The following is an 18,630-nucleotide window of genomic DNA, read 5'->3' on the forward strand; positions in this document are numbered from 1 at the left end:
GAACCCACCACGCGTCGTATAGATCGAATTCCGCCAAGAGCTTCCGCAGCAGAGCTGATGTATCGGCAACGCTATTGTTCACTCCGGAAACACTAACTGATGATTTGTCTATTCGACTGTCAGGGACTAAGTTAAAATCACCCATTATAATCGTATGACCACGTCTAATCTGATAGACTTCCTCAAACACTCGTCTGAGAAACGGGATTTGAAGAGTATTAGGGGCATAGAGGGAAACTAATGTAACCTCTTTACTATCTAGCTGACCTACTAATATCAGATACCGGCCGTCGTTCTTATCTTCTACCTTTCTAGATAAAGTGAAAGACACTGAGTTATGGAACAGCACAGCTACACCATTCTTTTTGAGAGGACCGTTCGCATAATATGCAACATTATATCTCGCGGCAAATCTAAGAACATGGAGGAACATGCCTAGGGCAAAAGCCATAAGCCCCCCATGCAGTATATTGGTAACCAAATACAAAGACAGGTGGACTACATAGATATAGGAATAAAGCTAAAATAAAACGCTCGCCAATACAGAGTGCATAAGGACTATTCAAGTCTCTCTAGATACCAGATATGCACGTTTAGCTAAATCCAAACATAAACTAACATAAACTCGTCCACTTTACTAACAGTATAAACGTGGAGTCGCTAAACCCACAAAACAACAATAATAATAGTAATAGTAAAGGTGCGTACACACTGGGCGATAAAGTGGACGACTGAACGATAACGATATCGTTATGGTTCAGTCGTCCACTTTATCATCCATTATTAAGCCCAAAAAGATGAACGATAACGACGCGCGTTCCCGCGGGTCATTCGTCATCCTCGTTCATCGGGCTGACATGCAGGCCAACCTGACGATCTCGTCAGGTTGCTGCATGTCAGGGAATGGGGGAGAGAGCCCGGCGCTGAACGATATCATTAATTATATCGTTCAGCGGCTGTGCTCAATGTCATGAACGACATTGAGCACAGCCTGCCGGGGACACACTAGACGATATCGCTCAGGGAGCATATCGTCTAGTGTGTATGCACCTAAATACTATAGAAATTTTCAGAATCTGAATTGCACACAGTAACAAAAACAATATGCATTAAACATGCTTATTTGATTATAGATGTACTAGAAAAGGGTCTCAAATTAAGACTTTTTGCAATAGTAGGAAGGATGGAAACCCTTAAGGGTTCCCCCCTCTTATTTCTTATTAGTAAATAAGGTCCTTAAACTAACAGAAATACAAAAATGCAGATTTTTGTTATTCAATTTGGTGCAATCAGACAATAAAAACATGATAGAACATACATAAGAAATGACTATCTCATGTAAAAAATGTAATCTAATATCTCCGGTCCTATCGATAAAACAGGGCTGACCAGAATATAACAGAGATAACACAATAGCTGTATATATGTAGTAATCTCACGTAGCTTTAGACCAGTCTTGAGTTACTTGAACGCTGGAGCCAGAAGCATGAGTAGACACTGGGATGTCCCATTCCGCCAAAAGCTTAATTCCAGCTTCCACAGTAGAGATTACGTATGAGGAAGCCTCGTAGCTGACCAGAAGCTTTACAGGAAACCCCCAACGATACGTGATGTCATTATCTCTTAGAGCTGTAGTAATGGACTGGAAAGAGCGCCTTTTGGACAGAGTAGCCGCAGACAGATCAGGAAAGATTTGAAGGCCCCCCAAGGTGTCTGTGCCCTCAGCTTGACGTGCAGCGCACATGATTTGCTCTTTGAAATGAAAGAAATTGACACGCAATAAAGTGTCTCGCGGGTCATTTCCAGCTCCTGATCTCGGTTTGGGAAGGCGATGTACCCGATCAATTAACAAGTCTTGTTGAGAAGCCGTAGGCACCAATTTAAGAAACAACTTTGAAACGTAATCTGGTAGCTCTGCATTAGATACAGAATCTGGGACACCGCGAATCTTCAGATTGTTTCTTCGTGAGCGATCTTCCATATCCGCCATTTTATCTCTCATAGATGAAACCTCTGATTGGAGTTCTGCGTGGGCTGAGAGGAGCTCATTATGAGATGAGACCAATTCCTGCATCTTCACCTCTATATGGTCTGTACGCTCTCCCAGCCCCAGAATATCAGCTCGGATAGATTGAATGGAAGTATCCACTCCCTTTAACACATCAGACCGAAATGCCGCGAAAACCTGGAACATTGCCTGTGTAGTTAGCGGTGCATTAACATCCAGGTCTAGTCCCAGGTCAGCAGGTGAAATCGAATCCCGTGAAGTGGACATAGATGACGCTCCAGATGTTGGGGAAGGTATCTGTCCGACTTTAGATATAGGGGCAGTAGGAAAGCGAATTGGTGCTGGAAGTTTTTGTTGTCTTGTTTTCTTTGACGGCATAGTCGGAGAAATACGTAAAATCTCGCTTTGAAACGGACCAGAGTGATGTTTTGGGGAAAGCGACTCAGGAGATTATGCATGGGTAGGCAGGGCATTACCCGTGGAGGTGCAACATTCTTTAGATAGGTATCTTCACATCGTCAACACAGTGGACTCTGGTAAGTATCTATTAGAATATTATCCGCTTGTAAGGATGGGTTAACACACAGGTACTGGGCTCCGTCTAATGCTGAACAGCCCCTACAGAGAAGATGAACAAGCAAAAGGGGAGGGTCCCCTATGCACCATCAGACTCCCGAACAACAAGCTGGCTGAGTTAATGTTACAGCCACTATCCTGGGCAAGCAAAGGGCATAACAAGCTTGACAAATGGACACAAATGGACACAGGGGCTCACAGGTCCAACCGCCCAGGCTCCAAAGACGGGAGTTGTCCACAGGGACTGTGGAGACTCAAATGTAGCAGGCCACTGTAGAAGTGTTCCAGGCACTCACCCCCAGCTGCGGGCACCAGACGCCAGATCGGCAGCACGTGAAGAAGCATCCCAGCGAGATCCGTCTGTTTCCCTCAGGTACCCCCTCCATGCAGTAGTCGCTGCGTCAGCGTTCGGGTGCGGCAGCAGGAGAAGAGCCACATCGGCTGTCACGCCCTCCGACACCACCGCTCCCCGGAAGTCAGCCGCACCGGCTAGCAGGTACACAGGGTCTCCGGGGGCCTTGGTGATAGCTGGGGCTGCGGGGCTAACGAAGCAGCTCACCCTGTGGCTCCACGATGCAGCGTCAGTCCCGGCAGGCAGCGGACCCAAATCCAGGCCACGGCTTCAGGCGCCAACTAGGCCTCTGGGCTCCGGGGGTCAGTGAGGAGACACCTCCGTCTCCAAAGCCTCCGCACTAGGGTCCGCGAGGGCTAATAGTCAGCCACCAGTGGGTCCCGGCTCAGCAAAGCCCCTCTCTGAAGGTGAAAGGGGCATATGAACAGGCTTCTCTGCAGGACTATATATATATCTTTGTTGCAAGTTAAAATAAAGAAGCATATTCTCTGCAGGACAAAGCTGCAAAGTTTTAATGACGCTTTTTTGCTTTGCTTTTTAAATAGAGCCCTAAATATTTAATCATACAAAGATTGCAAGTTAAGAACATTTAAAAACAAAGGGGTAGATGTATGATAGCTGCACTTAACGTGCCGCTATACCGCTTCCTGCTTCGCCTCTTTACCGAGGCGTAGCAGGAAGCACTACCGATGAGATGTAAGAACATCTCATCGGCCGAAGAGGGTTATCTCCCCCCTTCGGCGCTACCCGCTAGAGACAGCAGCGCATCAGCCTAGTCTCTGTCCCGGCCGGCTCCACTGTGCATGCACGGGATCTCACAAGTATCGCGGGATCCCCACACGCAGGCTGGAGCCGGCAGCAGCCGCAGCAGTGACAGCGCTGTCCCTGCTGTGGGGATAGGCAAGCACAAGGCTGTAGCTGTTGCTAAGGACAGCTACAGCCGGCCGAACGGTCATGCGGTATGACCGTTTGTACATGACCCTGCTATCTAGTAGATAGCAGCGCCAATAGCTTATGATCTGGGCTCCATCTAGTGGAATGTAAGAGCGATTCTATGACAAGAAATTGGGATGTTATGTACAGATGTGTCCTCATTATTAACAGGTACTTACACAGCGCCAGCATATTCCGTTGTGCTTTACAATTGGGAACAAACAGTAATAAAACAAGACTGGGTAATGACAGACAGACAGAGAGGTAAGAGGGCCCTGCTCACAAGCTTATAATCACACAGAATCCCGACCGGAAGTGAAGATCCCGACGGGGTAAGTAAATTAACTAACCCTAACCCTCTCCCCCCCTAACCCTCCTTTAGTGGTTGCTAACCCTAACCTCTCCCCTAGTGCCTAACCCTAACCTCCCCTTCCCCTAAGCTAACCCTCCCCAGGGGGGTGCCTAACCCTAAGTCCCCCCCGGGAGCCCCTAAACCTCCCCCCCGCAGCTGTCCGCACCCATCACTCGGCTTACCTTCGTTCGGTATGCCAGGCGTCGGGCTCCCGGCGTAGGGATAATGATAGGCGTCATGATTTCGACACCTATCATTAGACCCCCTTCCGGGATTTGACAGTCGGGAAGCTGGCGGTCGGCATTTCGACCATTGGCTTCCTGGCTACATACCAATTATACACCTATCCTTATTGGGATATATGGCACAAGATGCACGGTGCGACCTAAATGCTTCACCATGGGTAGCGGCTCCCAAACATTCGTACTTTTTTAATTTAGCATCTTATTCACATCATAGCCGCATACAGTCACTTATAGTAGTTGCTTCAATTAGCTAATTATTCACGGCTATATGCAGCACTTACGGTGCCCCATAGGGTTAGGGTGCCGTTGGCGGCATTTCCACCCAGTTGTAACGCCAACTCGCCCTCCTCATGGTTAATTGAATCACCTCTCTAGTGTCCTGGGCACTTATGATTAGTATATTTGTTGCAAATGAATGAGTATAAAGTTGCAGATTAAACACAATGATGCGTGGCGTGAAACATGGAGCGGCTCACTCATATCGGTCCTCTGTCATTTGCCTTTTTACCCAGTTTAGCATATGAGACACACACAGCAGGTAATGCCAGCACTTGTGTCCATGCTACCCGTGCACTGTCATTTAGCAATGCAGCTACAGTAAGATGCATATTTGATGAAGAAGCCTGAGGTGAGGCGCATGATGTGGCTTAGTCACAAAGTGTATGGTGGGCCAAATGGGGATATTTGTCATGATATGAGGATAGGTGTATGTAGACTGTAGAATGGATATAAATAGGAAGAACTGCTCTAAATATGTAGTTACCTATGGAATTGTGCTTAATTAGATATGTAATTTTATATGTAGAAATCATAAAAAATATACCTCATTATTCAATATTGCTACATTTAAACTGCTGATATGAGACATTTGCATTTAAGAAGAAGAAATAAAATGTGTCCTGATAAGACAAAGGCCCTCATTCAGAGGCGGTCGCAAGAAGCGATCGCTCTCTCTGAATGAGGGCGGCCGCTTCCTTTTTTTAGTGCGGCCTCCTGGTCGCTAGCTGAGCTGTGGGTTACCACCCACAGCTTAGCGACCGACCAGGTTGATGGTCGCGATGGTGAACACCATCGCGACCATCGGGGCTTGCGACGAGACCCTAAGGTTGGGTCTCGGCAACCGCAGGCCCCAGGGAGCTTCCTGCTCTGATTGAGCAGGAAACTCACCAATGACATCACTGATGATGTCAGGGCGGCCGCCCACAAAACGGTAGGCGTTCCTTAAGTAACGCTTCCGTTCTTGAATCCACCCCCCCGGTCCGCCTACAAAACGGGGCGAGCTGTCGATCAAAATCGACAGCCGCCCCTTTTGTAGAGAGCTCCGGAGCGAGAGAGTTTCTCTCTCACTTCGGGGCTTGCGCATGCGCAGTGCGGCCGCTGCGCAGGGCTAACTATCGACGCAGTTGCGAGCGCATCGGCGCTTGCAACCGGGTCTGGATGAGACCCAAAATCTCATTATTTACTGTTCACTTACAATATGTTCAACTCCTGTGGGTTTCTTTTCTTTACCAGTGTATGATCATAATGCTCTGTAATTTATATGGTGAATCTAGGCCATACTTGCCGACATTTAATATCTCCTCTCCGGGCTACTTTGGGGGCAGGGCATGTCATTAGACAGCACAGATGGTTAGCATAACTGCCTCACAGCACTGATGTCATGGGTTCTATTCCCACCACGGCCCTAACTGTGTGGAGTTTGTATATTCTCCCTGTGTTTGCGTGGGTTTCCTCCGGGTACTTCCGGTAACCCTAGTGTATATGTGTGTGCGCATGTGATAGGGAATATAGATTGTAAGCTCCACTGGGGCAGGGACTGATGTGAATGGGCAAATATTATCTGTAAAGTGCTGTGGAATATGTGTGTGCTCCAGTCAGGTGCATAAATATTGGGACATTGACAGAATTTTCATATTTTGGCCTCTATTCACCACCACAATGGTTTTGAAATGAAACAAACAAGATGTGCTTTAACTGCAGACTTTCAGATTTAATTTGAGCGTAATTAATTCTAAATCAGGTGAACGGTGTAGGAATTACAACGGTTTCTATATGTGGCTCCCACTTTTTAAGGGGCCAAAAGTAATGGGACTATCAACTCAAAAGCTATTTCATGGACAGGTGTGGGCTATTCCCTCGTTATTTCACTATCAATTAAGCAGGTAAAAGGTCTGGAGTTGATTCTAGGTGTGACATTTGCATTTGGAAGCAGTTGCTGTCGACTCTCAATATGAGATCCAAAGAGCTGTCACTATCAGTGAAGCAAGCCATCATTAGGCTGAAAAATCAAAACAAACCCATCAGAGAGATAGCAAAAACATTAGGTGTGGCCAAATCAACTGTTTGGAACATTCTTAAAAAGAAAGAACGCACCAGAGAGTGCAGCAACACCAAAATACCCGGAAGATCATGGAAAACAACTGTGGTGGATGATAGAATAATTATTTCCCTGGTGAAGAAAAACCCCTTCACAACAGTTGGCCAAATCAAGAACACTCTCCAGGAGGTAGGTGTATATGTGTCAAAGTCAACAATCAAGAGAAGACTTCACAAGAGTGAATATAGAGGGTTCACCACAAGATGTAAACCATTGGTGAGCCACAAAAACAGGAAGACCAGACTAGAGTTTGCCAAACAACATCTAAAAAAGCCATTACAGTTCTGGAACAACATCCTATGGACAGATGAGACAAAGATCAACTTGTACCAGAGTGATGGGAAGAGAAGAGTATGGAGAAGGAAAGGAACTGCTTATGATCCTAAACATACCACCTCATTAGTGAAGCATGGTGGTGGTAGTGTCATGGCGAGGGCATGTATGGCTGCCAATGGAACTGGTTCCCTTGTATTTATTGATGATGTGACTGCTGACAAAAGCAGCAGAATGAATTCTGAAGTGTTTCGGGCAATATTATATGCTCATTTTCAGTCAAATACTTCAGAACTCATTGGACGGCGCATCACGGTGCAGATTGACAATGACCCGACGCATACTGCAAAAGCAACCAAAGAGTTTTTAAAGGCTAAAAAGTGGAATGTTATGCAATGGCCAAGTCAATCCCCTGACCTGCATCCGATTGAGCATGCATTTCACTTGATGAAGACAAAACTGAAGGGAAAATGCCCCAAGAACAAGCAGGAACTGAAGACATTTGCAGTAGAGGCCTGGCAGAGCATCACCAGGGATGAAACCCAGCGTCTGGTGATGTCTATGCATTCCAGACTTCAGGCTGTAATTGCCTGCAAAGGATTTGCAACAAAGTATTAAAAAGTGAAAGTTAAATTTAGGATTGTTTAGTTTGTCCCATTACTTTTGGCCCCTTAAAAAGTGGGAGGCACATATAGAAAACGTTGTAATTCCTACACCGTTCACCTGATTTGGATGTAATTACCCTCAAATTAAATCTGAAAGTCTACACTTAGAGCACATCTTGTTTGTTTCATTTCAAAGCCATTGTGGTGGTGAATAGAGGCCAAAATATGAAAATTCTGTCAATGTCCCAATATTTATGCACCTGACTGTAAATAAATAACTGGTAATAAATAAATAAATTAGGCCCGCTCCCTTCACAGCACGCTGCTGCGAATCGTGGGACCGCGAGGCTAAATGACGCATGTTTGCATCACTTAGCCCAGTCCCCTCCATATGGAGCCGCGATTCCCAGCAATTAATTCCCCTTTCTGCCCACTTCACTAGGAAGTGGGCGGGATGCAGGAGATCCGGATACTCTTTCGGGGGTGCGGGGGTCTACCCAAAAATTTAGGAGCATCCCGTAAATTCTGTGAGAGTAGATATGTATGATCTAGGCTAATATGACTACTCCCCCAGATGCATTCCTGATTTTTAATTAACCACTTAACTGCCTAACTTTTTTTCCAAAAAAAACACTTCCAAATTGTCATTTAAAAAAAAAAAAAAAAAAATTATTAGGTTTAGAACATTTTTAAGAATATAATTAAGGATTTAATTGATTTTTTTTTTCCCAAGGTGGTGTCATCCCCACCCGAGTCCTGGGGGTGTGATAACACTTTGGAGGGGCATCTTCCCACCCCCCAAATCTGTGGCAAAATGTGGTCGCCACTTTCATTATGCCCCTCCCCCCTAATACAGAGCACAGCAGAGTGTGAGTCAGGGGGACTGATGATCAGACCCCCATGCTACAGCTAAACTCTGCAGAGATAAGCCAAACTGCTCAGGTGGGATTTCTGCAGTGATATCGGTTGTCACAGAATGGTCCTCTCATCCAAAGGGCCTGATGATGAAATGGACGTGGTCCAGTGTGTGATTAGAGAGGAGCGTAGGGGAGGAGTAACGTTTGCTGGGTACAGTCAGGGGGGTAATTGTGCACAGGAGCAGACCTGCACAGAGGCACTTGTATGCCAGGAAGTAGATGAATAAACTGTGTGCACCTGGGGGATGGTTCAAATACACACGATGGTGACAATAACATTGGCCAACAATGGCTAGTGGTTTCTAATTGGCCGATAGAAATTCACATCTGAAACGGATAGTTGTTATCCTCATTGATCATGCCCACATCATATACTTTTTTGAAAGCATTTTAAAATCACTCATTATAGTATATTATATCTACTGGATTAAAAAAAAGTTTTGTTTATTTAAGGAAACTGAATGTATAATGAATTTTTATTTTTGTAATTAAAATAACTGTAGCATGCTACGGATACAGAGCTGGATGCATCTACATTGCATACATTGCGTACATCTGGGCACTAATTTTAGCTCAGTTTTTGGATGCATATGCTGCCAATTAAGTAAAAGCTCCATAATCCATAATACTATACATTTAAACAAACACAATTTGCACAGTACATTAGGAATGTCACAACCCATAGAGAGGTACCTACCTGAAAAGACAACAACTGTTCCCTACTTTATCCAACTGACCGAAATCTCTTGTGGCCGTGTGCTCCCAATAATGACCATGTCACCTGCACTAAGCTGAAGGGTAAAGCCAAAGTAACAAATATAAAAAAATAATACATATATAGAGTCTCATTCGGCGCTGTCAGATAATGGAAAGGAAAGTCTCTTACATCTACTGTATATTATTCCAAATGAGCAAGAAGTCCAAATGATTCCTATCAGAATTTATTCTGTTCCACTCTTATCAGATGAGTCTTTTCTTTTCTACTTTCTACAACATGACTCACAAAGGATATAGAAGAACAGGAAAATAGTGCAAATATTGTTTGGTAAAAATCAACAACAATTTATTAAAGTATTGCACTCACATTCCAAATAAAACAACAGGCGTATAGCATCGCCAGTATGATGCACACTTAGGTCAGTTATGTAAGGGATACTTTCCATGCTGGAAAAAAGTGGGGGTATTTCAGGGTTTCCGGATACCTGTAACCACCTCACTGTGGACACGGTCCGACAAATCACAACGATCCCGAAGTGTCAGGTCCCAAGTGGGACCTGACAATCTCCCCGTATTGATTTTCTGTATGTATGTACTAGAAGTCTTAGTAGAACACTGGAAAATTACAGCACAATTCTTCTTTTATTTTTGCATATATTCTATAATAAATGGAACAATATCACTAAAAGTTGGGAACAACATCAGTAAAAGTTAGGAACAACATCACTAAAATTTGGGAACAACATCACTAAAGTTTGGGAACAACATCACTAAAAGTTGGGAACTTGGGAAAGCAGCAGCGCCAAGCGTGCGTCTGTCTGTTAAAGGGTGGTGTAACAACCAAAGTGCACTCCAAAAAAATAAAACATTTTCTTCCATGTTTGTGAATTGTGTGCACTGTACGTGCATCCTCAAAGCAGCAGCGCCAAGCGTGCATCTGTCTGTTAAAGGGTGGTGTAACCCCCAAAGTACACTCCACAAAAAATAAAAAATTCTTCTTTTTTTCTCTTTGTGAATTGTGTGCACTGTAGCTGCACGTGCATCAACAAAGGAGCAGCGCCAAGCGTGTGCCCGTGTCCCATAAGTCTGTTAAAGGGTGGTGTAACCCCAAAGTGCTCCAAAAAATAAAAAAATATTTTTTTTCTGTGTTTGTGACTTGTGTGCGCTGTAGCCGCACGTGCATGAACACAGTAGCAGCGCCAAGTGTGCTCCTGTGTCATAAGTCAAGGGCTGGTTTGGACATCTGGTCCGGACTGAAGGACGTGCCAACAATTTCTGACATGTCTACTGTCACTGCATATGATACGGTCACCAGTGACAGAATGGTGGAGGATTACATTGGCAGGAAAAAGAGGCAAATTGGAGGCCCCTGTACAAACTGGCTCTATTTTACCTGAGTTGCCCCCCTCCAGTGTGTACTCCGAAAGAGTGTTTAGTGCAGCTGGGAACCTTGTCAGCGAAAGGCGTAGGAGGTTGCTTCCACAAAATGTGGAGAAGATGATGGTCATAAAAATGAATTATCAACACTTCCAGGGAGACCAGCCTCCAGAACGTACAGAGGGACCTGTGGTGGTGGATTCCAGCGGTGATGAATTAATACTCTGTGAGGATGAGGATGTACACAACACTGAAGAGGGTGAAGAATCAGTGGATGAGGAGGATGAGGACGACATCTTGCCACCGTAGAGCCAGTTTGTGCAGGGACAGATTAATTGCCAGCTTGTTTTGTGGGGGCCCAAACGAACCAATCATTTCAGCCACAGTCGTGTGGCAGACCCTGGCGCTGAAATGATTGGTTTGTTAAAGTGTGCATGTCCTGTTTATACAACATAAAGGTGGGTGTGAGGGCCCAAGGACAATTCCATCTTGCACCTCTTTTTTTCTTTGCATTATGTACTGTTTGGGGCCTAGTTTTTCAAACTGCCATCCTGTCTGCCACTGTAGTGTCACTCCTAGATGGGCCACGTGTTTGTGCCGCCCACTCGTGTCGCTTAGCATAGTCATCCAGCTACCTCGGTGCAACCTTTTGGCCTCAAAACAATATTGTGAGGTGTTCAGAATAGACTGGAAATGAGTGGAAATTAATGTTATTGAGGTTAATAGCAAAGGAGCAGAAAAATCCACAAATTCTGTGATTTTAGCTGTTTTTATGCTTTTTTTTTTCAAAAAAATACAGATCCAAAACACAAAACCCAGAACCCAAAACACGGAAGGGTGGTTTTGGCAAAACCAATCCAGATCCAAAACCAAAACACGAAAAGTGGCCGGTGCACACACCTAATATATATATATATATATATATATATATATATATATATATACACACATATATACATACACACATACATATATATATGTATATATATATATATATATATATATATAGTGTGTATAAGTAAAGTAGCAGGGGAAATGTGGTTGTGTGAGGGGGGGGAGGTTGCGTGGAGGGGTTTGTGCAGGATGAGGGCAGGGGGGCCCGGCACCGCTTATTCCAACAGTCCCGGGCCCCACAATTTCTGATGGCAACCCTGGTCACACTACAGAGAGAGTATTTTACCTCAGAGACAGCTTTAATACAGAGCCAGCAATATTTTAATTTCCGTTATTAAACAGTATATTTGCCCTTGCACTACAATAATATCTGACAAATGGTGAGCATACAACCGTCTATCTGACGATTATTTACATTTGCGGGTAAATCAGGTGCCCCCACAAGCAGTCAGTGGAATCCATGTGGGGAAAGTGACAATGCTACCTTAATTAGGAATAGTGGCGGGCAGATAACAGGAAAGATCCGGGCTCTATTCAGCAATTAAATTTCTACTCAAATAATGCGGATATGAGCGTTTTCAAATTTTTTAAATACTATTCCCAAAGTACTATTCCCACTATTCAGCAAAGTGTTAATAGAGCAAATAATGCTATTATCTTCTCTGTTAATACCCATCTTGCACAGTATCACACTGTAGAGAGCAAGCCATTGGCTAGTGTGTACCAGTGATATTCCTGTGAATGACATTGTTCACACTCACAGACATATCGCATCGGCTGTGCTGCACGGGATCTCAATACCGACATCTGAATCCTGACAAGGAACTCAAGATAGGCATTGAAATACCACCGCCTATCTTAATCTCGACGCCGGAATGCCAAAGGACGCCAGACCGAATGAGGTACGTCCCGGGCACCCTTAGCGTTAGCCGTGGGTTAGTTTTAGGAAGCGTAACGGGGTTAGGGTTAGGTTTTGCGGGGAGGTTAGGGTTAGGCACCACTAGGGGCGAGGGTTAGAGTTAGGCAACCCCGAGGGGAGGTTAGGCATCCACCCAGGTGGGTTAGGTTTAGGGTGCGGTAAGGGGTGGTTGGGGCTAGGCACACCCCGGGGGGAGGTTAGGGTTAGGCACTAAGCAGGAGGTTAGGCACCACTAAGGGAGGGTTACGGGGCGGAGAGGGGTAGGGATATGGTACTTACCTGCCCTGTCGGGATCTTCTCCCTTCGGGCTGCCAGCGTCTGGATATGCACCCTATACAGCCAACTGGACTTCATACCCATTCCGTGCTGCACAGCCGATGCAGATATATTAGCTCACCATGCTGATCAGTCGATCTGCAGATATATCTTTGAGGTGTGTGCCCAGCTTATTAGTGACCTGAAACCACACCCAGTGCTGTTACATGACTATGGAAAGTGGAATGCTTAATTTAAAGGGACCGCAGGCAAAATTACTATGAGAAAGAGATTGTGCTCTCTTGCATGGACACCTTACAGCTGACTACAATAGGTATCTGTTCAGTACCAGATTAAGGTCCACATGGGCCTGGAGCTGACCTTTATGAAGGGCCTATTGCGTGCTGCCGCAGGAGGTGTGACCAGCTGATGTGTGTACATGGGGGTGTGGCCTGTGCCATGGGGTGTGGCTATCACCCTCTTTGCTTATATGAAGCATTACACCGTCTATTATATTATTGATCACTGAATAAAAAATGTAAATAAAAACTCACAAACTATGGTTTATTAACAAAATGCTAATTATGTGCTTTAATTCTATTTTGTTATGGTTATGAACATTGGAGGACTGGGGTATGAGGGGGCCACCAGGGGAATTTAATTGTTTGGGCCCACGGAGGCACAATGTTTAAGAGAACAAAGACCTCATGGGGCACTAGACAGATACCAACTCAAGGCTATATATATATATATATATATATATATATATATATATATATATATATATATATATAAAAAATGCTGACAGCAACGCTTCTGAGTGCCATCCTGGATGTCTTTATTTATACAAACCTCACCCACATGTTTTCTATTTCTAAGAGGATTGGCACCAGCATATGTGCTAGTTGAAGTGTGAATGATGTGAATAGTGAAGCACTTGTGTATGAAAACAGTTTAGTGACCACCATAAGACTGACCATTTTTTTTGCACACATTACTAGCCACCTCCCAGGAACGCCCGGCACTTTTCCAAGACATTTCTGATACTGTGCGTCTCAATCACAACAGCGTCATTATGCGTACACACTGTGTAATACATGCACTGTACACGATTTTAGTGATTTTTATGCAGGTGCAGTAACAAAAAAATTGCCTGACTAGGTGAACACTGGCTTTGCTTGTGGCTCTGATTCAGGTCCATAGTGCACGTGTATTATGTACAAATATCAGCTAATTTTAAATATTCTTGGGATAACAAATAGTTCAATTAACAGCAGCCATTACCAGCCAGCCATTAATGCCAGATAACCACCTTGACATACATGCCGATGTTTCACTCCCTCCTTCCTGGAGGGAGCTGTCGGGCTTTCTCGGCGGGGGGCGGCTCGCGGCGAAAAGAGGGCGTGGCCCGGGGGTGATGTGCATTTTGGGGTGGAGCATGGGGGCGTGTCATCGTGATCACGGCTCCGCCCCCTCTTTACAATGCCGGTTTTAAAGGCATTGTGAGGCAGGGGGCGGGGCCGTGATGACGCGATTCAGCGCGCATCGCGTCATTGGCCCCTCCGCTGCCGGGATTTTTATAGTAAGTGCAGGGGGGGGGCGGACATGTCGCTGATCGCGGGAGGGTTGCCTGCTTTCCCAGGAGGTCGGGAGCGGCACCCGATTTTCGGGAGGCTCCCGACCAAAACGGGAGAGTAGGCAAGTATGCCTTGACAGAAAATAGGAATTGTTTTCCAATGGGTGCTATAGATAAAAAATACATACACACCCATCTGCTGCATTACCGCTAATACACTACACTACACCACTAATACAATTCAATCTGCCCATATAGTATTTATCTAATAGAACAGGGCTTGACAAATCTGAGGGGCCAGGTCGCCATGGCTACCAGATTTTGCAGTGAGGGAGGAAGCAGATCCTCATCAGCCCCCACAGAGATTTGTGCCTGTAGTACTGAGGCGTTCATTTCGCATGTGCCGAGTGTCGCCTGCGGTAAGTACTGTGCCTGTGTCTGTCCTGGTCTGCGCTGACTCCTCCTATTTGTCCCATCCTGCGCTGACTCCTCCTGTCCTGCTCTGATCCCTGCTGTCTGTCTCAGTCTATGCTGATCCTCCTGTATGTCCCGGCTGTCTACTGTCGCCTATTTCTGGCTGCATAGAGCTCCCCGGTAGTAGAGTCTATGCGTGGCCAGGGATTGCGGAGCAGCTTCAGAGGGATAGTGGTGTGACCACGAGGGGATGGGGGTTCTGTTGTACTTTCTGGCATCATTGTTTTATATGAAATGTGGTCCATTATTACTGGAGGGTGGGGGGTGGAGCAAGGGAGCTGTGCAGAGCAGTGAGGGGGCCTCCATGTTACTGTATCCATTCAACTGCAACCATTTTGTGGACTAGTATAGTGTGTATAACAGTTGCATAACACACAGAGCTGTGCTCCTCACTCACTCCTGTAATTTTTTTGGGGGGACGGTGATCTGGCTCCTACACTTTCATCCTGGCTCCTAGATTTTAGAAAAATTTGTCAAGTCATGTAATAGAAGATGGGTCTAAGGGCCTGATTCAGACCCGCTCGCTAGGATGTGTTCGCATGCAGCCGTCAGCTGCCAAAGTATGCAAATCCCGAGATCGCTAGCAAGACATTAGCACGCCCACTATGTCTTGCCGTGCGATCACGGTATGTATTTAGATGCCCACCAGCCTGTCACAAGACACCCACTTTCCCTTAGTAACACACGTCATCTCCAGGAAGTGTATTAAACAATCAGTAACATCAGACCCATGCCCAGCACTTGTGGCTGACCATACCCTACCGCAAGCACTGCGAGTGCTGCAATGTGTAATTCAGCAATGTGACATTTATGCCGATGCTGCGTCTTAATTATGCACTCCCCTGAAACGGCATTCAGATGCAAAGACACGCCTGCGTTCACACCCGTTTCCATCGACCACTCCATCACCACCCACAAACGGCACGTCCCGTCACTAATTATAGCAGAGCGTCTGTGCACAGGGTGCGATCACGATGGACTAGTTCGTGCACTGCATCTTATACTTCTATTCACAGGGAACTGTACCTTGTTGTCTATGTGAAATTCAAGGCTTGATTGCTTGAGAAAGGTCCATTTGGGGACCGAAACGTCGCCTGTATGTAAGCCTATTGTCTATTCTTTGACATATTAAATAAGATGCAATTCTACTGGTGAGTGCCATCCTTTACTATATCTATCTGCGCTGGTGAACCTTGGATTAAGGAGATACAGCTGGTGTGCACCCCATCAATGTGCAATGTTAATTGATGTGAGTGCTAAAGTGTGGACTTTATATATATATATATATATATATATAACTGTATATATATATATAGTGCACCAGGGCACTGCAATCCCATAACAGAAGTGCATGTGTTATATATATATATATATATATATATATATATATAAATCATACACACTCTTTGTATATTATTAATATATACACATAAACAGTATAATTTCTACACATATATGAATTCATATGTATATATATATATATATATATATATATATACATACACTGCATATATATATATTTATATATATATACGTATATAAAATACAAATACTGCACAAATATATATATATATATATATATATATATATATACACAGTGGCTGGTGGGGGCGGGGCATTGGAGCACAGCAGTTGGAGGGCCTATTTTGATTGGGGGCCTGGAGCTGTAGCTCCAACAGCCCCATTGTTAATCCAGCCCTGCTCTGCATAGCAACGGGTGTGCAGAAGGTGAAGAGATGCCGCATCTGTTCACCTGTGTAAGGCAGCTGCCCAGCATCTCGGAGACTGCTGGGCACGCCCCCTATAATGATATAAACAGGGTTTGCTGTGAGGCTCTGCCCCATTTCCAATAAACCCACCCCTTTTCATCGGAGCTTCGCCCACTTTTCACGCACGCGCCTCAGGCACGCGAAGTGTCCCTCTCTGTGGAACACAAAAGTTGGGAGGTATGAGCCATGGCACCATCTCTCAGCCCCCCTCTGAGTACGCTCATCACCTGGTTCGTGCTGTGCCTATTAATGAATGATGCAGCGGTGACTTTACACGCAATGCTGCCCCTCCCCAGGCAATTCTGTCCCTGCCTCCCTCACACGCAGGGGAGGGATGTGTTGGTGCTGGGTCAAGCGTGGTGGGTTCAGGGGTGGTGGTGTGTGCATGTTCGAGGGGGGCTCCCCAGAGACATCAGTGTACTTGGCCTCAAGATTTCTGTTGCCGACCCTGCATACAAGATGTATAGTAGGTACAGTCAGTGGCGTACCTCCCCGCGGTGACACCCGGTGCGGGGAGGGATGCCTTGAGCGTGGCGGAGCCGCGCACTTCGCCGAAAAGGGGTGTGGCCTCGATGGAGGAGGCGTGGCCTTGGGAACGGGGCGTGGCTTCGCGTCCCAAGACCGCCGGTAGTTAGTTATCAATGGGGGGTGCCGGAGGTGCGGGCAGTGCAGGCTCCTTCTCTGTGACAGGAGCCGAGTGCTGCACATGATGTTACAGTGCAGCACCCGCCTCCTGTTACCGAGGGGGAGCCTGCACCTTGGTGTCACCCCTCGGCGGGTGACACCCGGGTGCGGCCCGCACCCCCCGCACCCCCCTTCTGACGCCACTGGGTACAGTCAATAGGAAATTATACACAAGAACAATGTATTAGTGATTGTGTGGTTCTGTTCTAGTTTCCAAAGGTAATGCTGGAACCTGTAGTTCCACAAAGGCAAAAATAATGCTAGGCCTATCCCATCTAGAACAAGTAGACAGATAATTGCTGCTAAACTACAAGTCCCAGAGATGTCTCAGCAGCGCAAGTCAGGTACAGTCCTATACATACAGTATATAAGCCCCATATCCCCAGCTTGCTGCACTATTACATACAGGCTCTCACTATAATGCCCAGGTCGTTCTGAAGTGTACCCTGCCTTAGGCAGCTGCCTAAAAGTGCCAGCCCCTGGAGGGCGCTGCTGAGTCCACCAAACAAAAAAAGGATGTCTCTGAAATAGACAACCTTCTGGTGACGGCTGCTGGTCTAATTAGCCGCCGCTATCTGCCCCAACTCCTGTATGACCTTTTCACTCCAGGCTGCCAGCAAGTCTCTGCCGTGGCCACCCAGGCGGTCAGCTTCAGCTCTGATGTGTGCTGTGCTGCTGTGTGCTAAGGATAAGGAAGAGGTGGCCACCACACTGCCTGCATGTTCCATGTCATTGAATGCAGAGTGCAGAGCAGTGCAGTGTCGTGTCAGGGGGAGATTTGGAGGGTTATCAGAAGAACCTTCCTGGCTGTCAGGTATATGCATTCACTGACATGGAACATGCAGGCAGTATGGGGGCCACCCCTTCCCTCTCCTGAAGTCCTCTCCTCCTACCCTTGGATTCCCAGCCTGTCAATCACAAAAGAAGCTCCGCCCCTCTACACTACATGTCTTGTTGGTGAGAATTCATATGTGTATGTAATGTATGTGAGTATGTATGTATGTGTGTATGTATGTGTGTATGTATGTATGTGGGTATTTATGTATGTATGTATGTATGTGTGTATGTATGTATGTGTGTATTTATGTATGTGTGTATCTATGTATGTATGCATACTTGCCTACCCTCCCGTAAATCGGGTGCCGCTCCCAACCTCCCAGGAAGGCAGGCAATCCTCCTGGCCCCCGGCGATGTGTCCGCACCCTCCCGCACTTGTAAGGAAAAACCTCGGCAGCAGGGGGGCCGGTGACGCGATTTGCGTCATTGTGGTTCCGCCATTAATCACGGCATTGTGAAGAGGGGGCAGAGCCATGATGATGCGATTGCG

This window comes from Taudactylus pleione, unplaced genomic scaffold (genome assembly GCF_031769625.1).
Source record: "Taudactylus pleione unplaced genomic scaffold, aTauple2 ptg000018l, whole genome shotgun sequence".
In the NCBI taxonomy this organism is placed as follows: Eukaryota; Metazoa; Chordata; class Amphibia; order Anura; family Myobatrachidae; genus Taudactylus; species Taudactylus pleione.